Raw genomic sequence first — 12,962 nt, 5'->3', positions numbered from 1 at the left:
CACCTACTTTCTCTTGTGATAAAATCTTTACAAAGGTGAAATGTCTAACAAGGGTATCCTGAATGAAAATATGAGAAGAGAAGAAAACAACTGTTCCCAGTGATCCTCTACATCAGACTACATCCTTATAGTCAGTCATGTGATTGACTGAAAAGTACAGAGAAGTGCCTGCTGTCCATTGTGGACTACAAAAACCACAAAGAACAAAGTACACTTTAAAGGCTCCCCACAAAGGAGTTTCTTGTGCATATTAAGAATCTAAAGCTTTCTTGATAAATCCAACCACAGAGATAAATAACTCCGTTCATGGACCCTCTGATTATTAATATTGAGTGAGGCACAAAATATGGAGATGTGTGGTTATCAGAGTTGTCTGTCACTGTGGCAAGAATGTCCTTCAGCAGAAGTGAGGGAAAGAGGGATTCACTGACAGGGGGGAGATCATATACTGGATCTGCCTGCCTCAAGTCTTTCCCTACTCTAATCTATCCTCTATTCAGCCACTATAATGATTTTCCTAAAGCTCAGGTCTGATCCTGTCATCTCTACTCCCAGTTCCACTCCCTACTCAATAAATTCCAGTGGCTCCCTATGGCCTCCCTATTCTTCTGTTTGGCATTCAAAGCCCTTCATAACCTAGCCCTCTTCTACCTTTCCAGTCTTCTTATACCTAAATCCTCCTGCTATATACTCTTCAGTCCAGTGACACTGGCCTCCTGTCTTGCTCCACAAACAAGACATTATCTCTCGACTCCAAGTATTTTCTCTGGCTGTCCCTCATGCCTGGAATTTCCTTCCCCCTTTACTCTACCTACTAACCTCCCAGGCTTCCTTTAAGTCACATCTAAAATCCTATTTTTTACTGGAAGCCATCCTCAACTCCTCTTAATTCTAGTACCTTCTCTCTGTTAATTATTTTCTCTTTATCCTGTATACAGCTTGTTTGTATATATTTGTTTGCATGTTGTCTCTGCCGTTAGATTCTAAACTCCTTGAGGGAAGGGACTGTCTTATGACTCTTTTTAGCATAGTGCCTAGTACAGACTAGGCTCTTAATAAATGTTTATTGATTGACTTATTGACCACTGTATATATTTGTGGATTGTGCTGATTGTACCAAGCCTCATATCATTACAGAGATTCTTGAATCCATGGCAATTCTGAAAAGAATGACCTAACAATCCACGAAGGAAAGGCCAAATGGATGACAAATGCCTACTGTTGATGCAATGCAATGGGATATAACTGGAAGGCTGATCTACTAAGTTAGCGCATTAGAACTTAAACCAAAGAAAGGATGAGTTGGCTCCATAGTACATACTAAGTGCCAACTATGTGCCAGAGACAGTGCTAAGCTCTGGGAATAAAAATACGTACATTTGATAGTCCTTGCCCTCAAAGAGTTAGATTGCATTTGGGAAATAGCATAGTGTTTTTGATGATTCCAATGTGATCCCCAGTGCAAAGACTGCCTCTTTTCAGTATATTTACTAGATGATGTTATACGTTTGAGAAATCAAAGTTAGACTTGACCTTTAGGGAAATAAAAAAGCTTACGGTAGGGACAGGTAGCTGATCATGTATTGTCATCGATGAACTACAGGCAGGAAACCTGACCAGGGATGCTACTGAATAAATGTGTAATCAGTCAAGAAGGTGGGCCTGTTATGTAGTAAGAGAGAGGAATAACTAACAGCCTGATTTCTGCTCTAATATTAAGAAAAAATGTTTTTAAAAAGGATCTAAATGAAAGCCTCTGGAAGCTTGGTAGACCCTATGTGGACAATATGGAAAGATATGGACAAGAATTGCATGGGAGTGGCATTCCTACATACAGGAGATCACAGAGATATTGAACTGTGGCAACTCTCCTTCCTAGTATTCGGCTTGGAGTTCATGAAAACCTTTAAAGAGATGAGGGGGGGTAGGGAGGGAGAAAGAGAGGAGAGAGAGAGGAAAGAGAGAGAGAGAGAGAGAGAGAGAGAGAGAGAGAGAGAGAGAGAGAGAGAGAGAGAGAGAGAGAAAGAGAGACAGAGAGAGACAGAGACAGAGACAAGGGGGGAAATGGATTACTGATGACAGACAAGAAGACTAAAGTCAAGAGGAAGTAACAAGTGAGGTTAGAGGAAGAGACAGTAGGAAGGGTAGGTGAATACAGAGTCTAGGAGGGAGGGAGAAAGAGAGAGTTAGAGACACAGAGAGAGAGAGAGACAGAGGAACAGAAAAAGTGACAAGAGAGAAAGAGAGGAAGAAAGAGAGGCAGAAGATAGAGACAAAGAGTGTGTGTGTGTGAGAGTGAGCGAGCCAGAGAGAGAGAGAGAGAGGGAGGGAGGGAGGGAAGGGAGGGGAGAGGGAGGGAGCGAGAGAGGGAGGGAGGGAGGAAGAGAGGGAGGGAGGGAGGGAGGGAGGGAGAGAGAGAGAGAGAGAGAGAGAGAGAGAGAGAGAGAGAGAGAGCGAGAGAGAGAGAGAGAGCGCACTTCAGCAGATGTCCAAATAGTGGAAGTTTCCTATCACTACTATATCATACCTTGGTGTCTCTTTCCCACATTCATCAATTTCTTCTTCCTGTCCATGAAGTCAGAGTCTTTCTAATTCTCTAGCTAGTTTGACAATATCTACTGGCTGGTTTGATTAGTAAGCTGGACAAGATGACCTTCCAGGTCCCTTCCAACCCTAAGTATCTATGAAACCTAACACCATTTATTCCAGTCCTTTTTAGAAGCAATAATTTTTTGAAGAGTACAATAACCTTAGCCTCCAAATAAGAGGAAGTCTCAGTGCTTCTAAAAATGGCCCAAATTGTAGGGGTTTCTTTTGTATCTGCACTTTTTTTCCAATCCTTTATTTTAACATACACATAAAATTGAGCTCATAGCCAAATGATGCAAACCTTGTTCACTGGTGTTATTTATCATAATAGGCAAGAGATTGTGCCAGGGAGAGATAGAACTCCTTTTTAAGTATCTTCTATAGCAAAAGATACAATTGAAAATATAAGCCTTAGGATGCACAATGAAAAAGTCTTATGGAAGGGTTTTTTTAGGCCACAAACTATATTTGGATTTATAATTATACACTGGGGGGGGGCTTTGAACAGGCCAATCTAGAGATGATGTCTATAAGTACATGATTACCAGGGGTGGGGAAGGGGGGAACGGAAGGACCTACCCATTTGATATTCCAAGTGGCTAATGGTAAATCCCTGAATAGCTTTGAACCTTTCATTGAGCACATACATGAGAAGGGGCCACTAAACTTGATTTGATGATGCTCATATCTATAGGCAATATGCAGAGACAGATTTTTTTCTCTTTTACAGAAATCATGCTCACACACATACCTTAACATGTCGCAGATGTTATGATGAATAGGCTAATCTGGAAAACAAGGATGTTTGTGTAATCAAAGCACAGATGTTACTGGGGTGGGGAGAAATATGGAAAGGAGTACATGGCCACAACCAAAGGGAGACTGAGAGTAGAATGAAAGACCACTTAGTCAGTGCACTTTGCCTTCTTCAAAAAAATGATCTCTCTCTTTAGGACTTTGAGTGACAGGCTGGTACAGAGGAATGAAAATGGGGATGGGAGTTAAGATCCCAGACCAGAAGGGACTTCAGAAGCCATCTGGCCCGATGCCTTCATTTTATGGAGGAGGAAACTGAGGCTCAGGGAGGGGAGGGAACCTGTCCAGGGTCACACATATGCTCCTAGGTCTAGAGCTGGAAGGGACCTCTGGAGCCATCTGGTCCAACTCACTAATTTTACAGATGGGGAAACTGAGGCCCAGAGAAGGGAAAGTCACAATAAGACTCTAGATCTAGAAGTGAAAAGAACTCGAGGCCATTCAGGACAAGCCCCTCATTTTACAAAGGAGGAAGTGACTTTTCCATAGTGATACAGCTATTAAGTCAGAAGCAGGATTTAAATGCAGGCCTTCCTGACTCAACTACCCCAATAATACCTCTCAATCTTGGGAGACCTGGATTAGGGTTGGAGTTCTAGTGTCTCCCAGCTGGATGGCTATGGAGGCAAGTTACTTCTCACTAAACCTCATTTTCCATTCCCTGTCTGATGAGTGTTAATAGTCCTTGTACAGCCAACCTCCCAAGGGATCTGTGAACAGAGTGCCAATTGTACCTAGCCACAGAAATGGGAACTGACTCCTGGTATTCTCTCCTGTCATGATTTGGGGGAGATGAAATTGCAGTTCTCCTTTCCTTCATTTATAGAAGCCTTCATCTGGAGAGAGACAGCAGGGAAAAAACACAAAGGTTTAAGATCCACCACAACAAGATCAGAATCCTAGAGCCTCCGTGGAACTGTAGCTGGAAGAGCGCTCAGAGACCAAAGTACATTGGAAATGGAGTCAGGGGACCTGCTTTCAAATCCCAGCCCCATCACTTAGGGCAAGTCCCTTCCCTTTCTTAGGCCTCAGTTTCTTCTTCTGTAAAATGAGGGGGTTGTACGAGACAGACTTTGAGGCCCATTCCAGCTCAAGATGTAGGGTCCTAAGATGTGGTCCAAATCATGCCTGAACAACAAGAATATTTATATATCACTAAGAGCTTCACAAATCCTATCTCATTTATCCTCACAATAATCCTGGGAGCTAGGTGCTATTCTTAGCCACATTTTACAGCTGAGGAAACTGAGGCAAACAGAGGTTAAAGGGATTTGCCCTAAGTCACACTGTTAGTAAATTTCTGGGGTCAAATTTGAACTCAGGTCTTCCTGACTCCAGGCCAAATATTCCATCCACTGCAACACCGTGTAGCAGCCACAAGAATCTCCTTTACAACCTCTATGTCAAGTATTCAAACAGCCTTTGTTTGGAGACTTTTAGGGAGGGGTAGCCCACCACCTGCCAAAGCAGCAAATTTCATGCTTATATATTGGGGGATTAGGTCCACCTCCTGTTTCATTTGGATAGCTCTAATTTCCTGGATCTTGTCTCCCTTGCTTTCTTATTCCTGGCTTCCTTGCAACTCCCCCTGCAGTGCCAGGCATGAGTTAGGGAATGGTTGAAATGAGAACATTCACATTTTAGAACACCCCCGCCCTCTCCCTTATTTTTTGGTCCAGACCTATGGGAACTCCCTCTGCCAATGCAGATCAACATCTGGCCTACAGTTTAGAACCTTAGAAAGTTGCCAGACCCACTGAGATGTATCACAGGCAAGATTTGAACTCAGGTCTTCCCGACTCCAAGGACAACAATCTAGCATTTAGCACAGTGCTTGGCATAAAGTTGGTGCTTAATATATGTTTATTGATTCATCAATTGATCTAGCTGCCTTTTCCTTTATTATCTAATGATCTTGTTGTTTGCTTCAAGTGGGCCATAGGAAATAGGACCAAAAATGCAGACCTTTAAAATATAAAAGATAGAAGAAAATGCTTAATAGGGTGCTGTTGTCCAAGATACATGGAGAGATTGTAAGAGAGCACATAGATATGTTTCATGAGTTCAGGCTACCTGGCCCAAGTGAATTGACACTTTCACGTAATAAATTAACTAGCTATTGTGGTTTGTCCTTCATTCTTCGAAGAGGTCCATGACATCAGGAAGGTGACGCCATGACTGGCAAGTGAACTGGATTTAAGGGAGGGAGGGCTGTGAACTGGTGGAGTTGATTGTAGATCCCCTTCCAGTGACTGTTAAAAGTTCACTGAGAATGGGAGAGGTATCACAAATCTGGTTAACGGCAAATGTCTGGATTTTTCAAATATGGAAGGGAATGGAAACTGCAAATTCCACCCCAGTGAGCTTAATGTTAACTGTTGGCAAAGTTGTTAATTCTCTTATTAAAGAGACAGATGCAGTGGGGTGCTCAACCAACAATGGTGAGATACTGCCTATGAGACTTTCCCAGATTACAGCTCCCTATTGGGATTGTGATGATGCCACTGAGAGGCTCAAAGAGGGAAGTGAATTTCCCAAGATCATGAGGTCACTAGGTGTCAGAGCAAGGACTAGGCCCCAGGTCCTCTGACACTCTATAACATGCTGAGCTAGCTCACTAAGTGTAAAAAAAGTAGGCAGTACTGTCACATTCCTAGGTAATGTCAAGAATGAAGGCACTATGTCAACATAGACAAACAAGAAATTCACCCAAAGTACTGCTAAGCCTATCTGCAAATTAAAACGAAAAGAATGTGTAGATAGATATATGGTATAAGGAAACTTTCTGCTCAAGAGAGCCTACATGAGCTTGGGACTGCTTAAGGTATAAACCAATCAAGCTACGAGGCCAGCCTAAGTGGGGAAGACCAGGCATTTACTAATTTTAAAAGGTTGTTGCTGTTGTTCAGGTGTTTTTAGTTTGTCTGATTCTTTGTGACCCCATTTGGGGTTTCCTTGGCAAAAATACTAGAGTGCTTTGCCATTTCCTTCTCCAGCTCACTTGACAGATGAGGAAACTGAGGCAGAGTGAAGTGACTTGTCCAGGGTCACCCTGTTTGTAAGCATGTGAGGCCAAACTTGAACTCAGGAAGGTGAGCCTTCCTGACTCTAGGCCTGGCACTCTATCCATTGTAACACCTATGTGCCTTTCAAAAGGTACCCATTAGCATCAATGGAGTGATTACATGGCTCTGATGTCCACATCGTATGCATTCTGGTCACAAGAAGGCACATATGGCTCCTCGAGTTCATCACAAGAATGTCCCTGATCCTGGACAGGGCTTGGACTATAAGACCCCTCCTTCACTATCCTGGAAGCTACACACCAAGGGGACAGGTCAGTCCATAAATCAGATCCATCAGGAACCTAAAGAGTTACTAGGATTAGGGAGGGATCAGATTGCTGTCTGTATAGGGGAGGAGGAAGGATGATATATGGAAATGAAGGTAATATAAAAACAAAATATAGCAATTTTTAACAAATGCCTTTTAATGTGGCTTCCCATCCCCCAACCAACAATAATATAAATGGTCTAAGGTCTCATCTAGCTCGACCATCCATGTTTCCATGGTTATTTTTCCATCTGGGAGAAATTACATCGAAACAGTTGCTCAGGATATAGCCCTTTTTTTCTTATAAGAGGTCAGAAGGAACAGACATTTCTGGCCTGGAGCAAAATGAACTCCAGGTTGGATCCTATCATAATTTTGACCGTTCAAAAAAGCAAGACTTTTCCATTCAATTCCTGCCTACAACCTCCAGCCCTCCCCCCAGCCTTCAGATGCACTGATAAAGCACTGGAGTCACAGGGGCAGAATTTGCTGTTCATGATGTGGGCAAAGCAGAGGAGCCAGAGCTGCTCTTTTCGAGGCCTGTCAGAGTATTTAAGACACAACTGTTATTCTCTAAGCAAATGTTTCAGAAGACTGTTTTGACCGTGGGCATGTCTGACACAAGATGATAGATCGAGAGATGGAAGTTCCATCCGTTAGAAGCCATGAAGTCTAATACCTTCATTTAAAAGATGAAGAAACTGAGGCACAGAAAGGAAATTGACTAAGAGCCTGTTATTTTCTCCTAACACCAATAATAACATTAATAATGATGATGATTAGGATTTATATAGTGCTTTGAGGTCTACAAAGTACTTCTTAGGCATTATCGGATATGAGGAAAGAAGAAGGGAAAGCATACGTTGGAACACACCTATATGTAAACAATTTTGATCGTAAGAAAATTCCCTTCTGGTTAGGTTATTCTGTTACAGAGCATCACGATAACAGTTGATAACGATTGTTAACATGTGTCTCCAGTTTCAGGGCCTTCTGTCATTCCAGTCAATGGCAAATAAGGCACAAAGAGATCTGGATTCTTTGCCATAGAGATGAGTGGCAAAGGTTTGGACAAATCTCCTTTCCAAACCACTACATACACTTAAGATCTCAAAATGAATCTTAGGCTAATACTTGGAGATAGGGGACCCCAGCATGGTATACTGGGAAACTCACTGGATTCAGAGTCAGGGAACCTGGATCTTGACTCTCATGCTTACTAACTAATGGTGAACAAGTCCCTTCATCTCCATGGGCCTCAGTTTCCCCTTCTGTAAAATGAGGGAGTTGGGCTAGGTGGCCTCAGAGGTCCCTTCCAGCTTTAGAACTATGATCCTATGTGTGACCTTGTATAAGTCCCTTCACCTCCATGGGCCTCAGTTTCCCCCCTCTGTAAAATGAGGGAGTTGGGCTGGGCTAGGTGGCTTCAGAGGTCCCTTCCATTTCTCGAGCTAGGATCCTATGTGCGGGAAAATTGCTTCCCCCTCCTTGGGCCTCAATTTCCTCCTTTGTAAATGAGGTGGTTAGACTAGATGGCTTCCGAGGGCCCTTCTAGTTTTAGATCTAGGATCCTATGACCCCCTAGGGTCATTAACCAGGACCACGTTGGAATTTCTTTGAGGAACTATCATCCTATTTAACTCTTAACAGAGTTTATGTAAGACAGTAAAAGAGAACCTGCTTCTCTTACAAAGGGGCTTGACTCAATTAATGGTTGACAAATAGCACACTTATTAGCAAGGCACAGGGTCTTTGTTAAGCGAACATATGTTAAGAGGTGATGTGTTGTAATAGACAGAGCCTTTGGCTAGGAGACAGGAATCAATCAATCAGCAAGCATTTAATAAGTGCCTACCATGTGCCAGGTTAGGCAGAAAGGAAGAAAAAAAACAAAAACAAACAGTCCTCTTCCTTCAGGCAATCAGATTCTAACGGGAGAGAAAGCGTGTAAATCAGTACACAGAAGGTACAAATACGTTAGAGGAAAGGCAATCTCAGAGGAATGGTGCTAGCAGTTGAGGAGACTAGGGAAAGACGTCCTGGAGGAGGCGGTGCTTGAGCTGAGTATTGAAGGAAGCCAGAAAATCTAAGAGTAAAGAGGATGGGAGGGAAAGGCTTTCCAGCCATGGAAGACAGCCAGTGTAGAGGTGAGAGGTGAGAAACAGGGTATTGTGTTTAAAGAATGGCACGTATGCCAGTATGGCTGAATGGCAGATTATCTGGAGGGGAATATGCTAAAGGCCTTGAAAGACAGGAAGGGGCTAAGTGGTAGAGTTTTAGATATAAAAAAGATGAGTTTATATTTGATTCCAGAAGTAATAGGGATCCATTTGAGTGTATTAAGTGGGAGTTGATATCGACATATCTGTGCTTAAGAAAAATTGCTTGACGCTATGGGTTGAAATAGGGAGACACTTGAGGCAGGGAGACCAATTAGGGAGCTATTGAAATAGACCAGGAGATAGTTGATGAGGGACTGAACTAGACTAGGGTGGTATGAGTGGAGAGGATAGGATGTGTGCAGAGAATGGTGAAGCTAAAGAAATGACAAAATTTGCCAATGACTGAATACATGGGATGAGCAAGAGAGAGAGAGGAGTGAAGGATATTGCCAAGGTTATAAACTTGGGTAACTAGATGGTGGTACATTCAACAGTAATGGGGAAAGTTGGAGGAGTTTGAGGAAATGACCTCAGTTAAAATTCTCCCTTAGGTACCTACTAGTTGCATAGCTCTAGACAAGTCACTTAACCTCAACGTGCCCCAGTTTCCACATCTGTAAAATGGGCATAATACATCTATATCACTTACCTTACAGCGTTTTTATAAGTATGAAATGGGTAATATATGTAAAACTTTTTGCAAATCTTAAAATGCTATGTTAACATCAGCTGTTGTTACTGTTATCCTTCGCAAAAGATAAACGGAATTGTAATCAATTAATTTACTAAAACCCCTTCCCCATCCCAACTCCTAATACATCCAAAGCAATCATATCTAGCATTTTGATGGGAACAATGCATGGTAGTTTAGACTTATTAAGGTAAGGACCCTGGAGGAGACTGTTGGGATGAAACACAATGGAGCTTCAGAGCAAAACTGCCTAATTATCAAGGCTAAAATTAGCATCGATCATTTTGTTCAGCTAGCGTTAGGGGCAGCGACTGTTGCAGGAGTTGGAAACTCCCAAGCTCTTTCAGACCAGAGCAATGTATTCTTAAGCTCCTATATTCCTGAAAGATGAATGGCATTACTCAAAACGACATCTTTCTGTCATTGAGTCGCTTGGGCTAAAGACAGAATGAATCCATTTGTATAAATTGTGGCTTCACAATTGAAGGATTATAAAAATACATTGTGCTATACTTAAGTCTAAAACTATTAATATAGTTAAAATATGCCATCTTTTCCCAAGACAAACTGGCGAGTACTTAAAACATTCTCATCAATCACAACTAATTTGCCAAATATACAATTTAAGCGGCAAGAAAAGAAAAAGAGACCACAGACTGGCTCATATGTCACAACGTCGAACATCTCCATTTTTCAGTGGTCGATGCTACTAAAGATTTGTCCAAAGGGATAACCCTTGCAACGCTGTCATCCTGGGGGATGTTTTCCAGATTGGTACGTGAATTCATTTTGAAAGGAAAACATCTATGCCTTTTTTTTCTCAAATTAGTCTCTGTATGTTGAGATTTAAAGTGGTATGAACTCTCATTCTAAAGTCACCAAGAGTGGTCAACAGGGAACTACCCTTGAGAACTTTTATATCCTGAAGTCCTCAAATGGGGTTTTAAACAAATATTTGTTATTGTTCTTTCTTCTTACATCACACTCATTTCCCTTAACTATTCCCTCCTTGATCCCTTCCTTATAATCAAGCCTTCGTAAGCAGAGCTAACCCCTATGGACCACATCGGACAATGTCGTCATCCTCTCTAGCGAGAAGATAAATGGGGCCTCCTTATCAGTTCTCCGGGACCAATATGGTTCATTGTAATTCATCAGAGTTTGAGGGGTTGGGCTAGATGGACTCAGAGGTCCCTTCTAGCATGAGCTCTGTGATATCTTATGATCTCTTTTTAGTGCTGCTATCTTTTACATTATTTTAGGTGTTATGAATATAGTTTGCCGGGCTCTCTTTCTTCACTGTCATTATATACAAGTCTTCCATGAGTTGTTTTTTTAAAGGTACAATGCTCAATACTTAACTACTCCAACAGATTTGTGATTTCATTGATTTGCAAGTTACCATGGACGATTAAGATCATAATTCATCCACACCTGCCCATCACAGATAACACTTGCCCATGTCTCCCCCAGAAATTCAACACAGGGGCTTCCTATATAATTATCAATCAAACAAGATTAAGTACTTTCTATATGCCAAGAATTGTGCTAGGCATTAAGGATAAAAATACAAAAAAGGAAACGATCCCAACTTTTAATGGGCTAACTTCTAACAATAATGCTCCACTATGTTCACATAGAATTATTTGTTCGGCCATTTTTTTTTCAGTGGATGGGCACCCACTTTGTTTCTAGTTCTTTGTTACCACAAAAAGTTCTGCTACAAATGCATTGTGATACACAAGACCATTTCCACCCCCTCCTGTCATTGACCTCTTTAAGACACATACCTAGTAGTGGGACAATGGGTATGAACAGAGTAATAACTTTTCCCAGATGATTCCCAATTGTTTTCCAGAATGGTTTACCCAATCCTTATTTCCAAAAACAGAGTATCTGTATGCCCATCTCCCTATAGCCTCTGCAACATGGACTATTTATTTTTAATCATCTTTATCAACTTGTCGGGTGTGAGGTAAACCTCTAAATAATTTAAATTTGCATCTCTTATTATTTGGAACAATCTTTCATGTGCCTATTGATTATTTATATTTTCTTCTGAAATCAGTTTACTGGTATCCTTTGAATGCTATCTATTGGGGAATGACTTTTAGTTGAATATGTGTCAGTTCCTTATATGTATCTTGCATATTAGACTTTTATTCCTATTGGTGCCAGCCACCTCTTTGTTTAAATCTATATTTACCTGAGCCCTTCAGGGCTCAGGGCTTTTGGCTAGAATGTGAAAGCTGTTGCCCAGATCCATGCTCAGAAGCTACCCCATTGTATGCTGCCCTCAGCCCACATTCTTTCTCCTCCCTGGCCTTAGTATATGATCTCTCTAGTCTCTTCCAGTCCAAGAGTTAATTGTATTGCGATCTTGGGCAAGTCAGTTTCCTTCCATTGCCTCAGTTTGCCCATCTGTAAAATGAGACCATTGGACCAGATGGTCTTTGAGGTCTTTTCCAGGTCTAGATCTATGTTACTTTGACCCTAAAATTCCCTGGGTATTCCAGAAATGATTTCATGGGTGTAGAAAACAATCAACTCTTGCTTCCCCAACAAAATGCTTCCCAAGATCACTGTTCGAACCTTAAAATCTACTCAGAATTAAGACTTTGATCCTTGTTCAAAGAAAATTCCTTCCTCCCATCTCTCCTCATTACTTCCTGAAGCTGCTAACAGTCACTTAGGCCTCAAATAAAAAACTCTGATCAAATTTTTGAGTGGGCAGAGAGTGGGCTTGTGAGAGTGGGCACCTAGGGGGAGGCCTGGGTGTACCACCAATAGGAATAAGAAGAAAAAGGAGGGATGGGGAGAAGAATGGAGAGGCAGGGCATGGCAAACACAAACCAGCTCTCATTACCTATGCCAAGAGCCAGCCAGAGCCCTCTGGCCCTATCTTGCCAACTTTGGAATGGCAGGCTTGACCCACATGTACATCATCTAATCCCATATGAGCATGTGGCTGAAACACCAAACACATGGATTCATGTCTGCTGCCCAAGTGGGTTTTCACAGTCACTGGAGGCATTCAGTGCCACTGAGGATATAGGTAGTCCACCGAGTCTAAAGATGGGAGGAAACACGCTTTGATTACCTTGGAGAAAGACTCTACGGAAATAAAGGACCTCATTGTCAATCACTATTACTGGGCCTGGCGATAGGCATGGATGTCAATTTCTATAACCTAGCATTGCTTCTAAAATGGGAAGCTGTGAACGATGTGCAGGGTAATAAAAAGGATAATAAAAATCTATCTTCTCCTCCAGCCAGGGAGCCTTTTATTAAAGACAAGAATAGCCCTGCAAATTCAAATTCAAGTTGATGTAATGATTCATGCTCAGGCATGGCCTATGACATTATAACCA

General features: G+C 41.9%; 1 protein-coding gene across 1 annotated transcript in view; it reads right to left on the bottom strand.

Annotated features, from left to right (window-relative positions):
- IL1RAPL2 (interleukin 1 receptor accessory protein like 2) overlaps nt 1-12,962 on the bottom strand; it is a 451,202-nt gene that overhangs the window by 253,037 nt on the left and 185,203 nt on the right. The gene's annotated exons all lie outside the window — the stretch shown is intronic.

The sequence above is a fragment of the Trichosurus vulpecula genome, chromosome X (genome assembly GCF_011100635.1).
Source record: "Trichosurus vulpecula isolate mTriVul1 chromosome X, mTriVul1.pri, whole genome shotgun sequence".
Lineage (NCBI taxonomy): Eukaryota > Metazoa > Chordata > Mammalia > Diprotodontia > Phalangeridae > Trichosurus > Trichosurus vulpecula.
The sequence above is the reverse complement of the archived record's forward strand: the minus strand, read 5'-3'. Positions and strand labels throughout refer to the sequence as shown.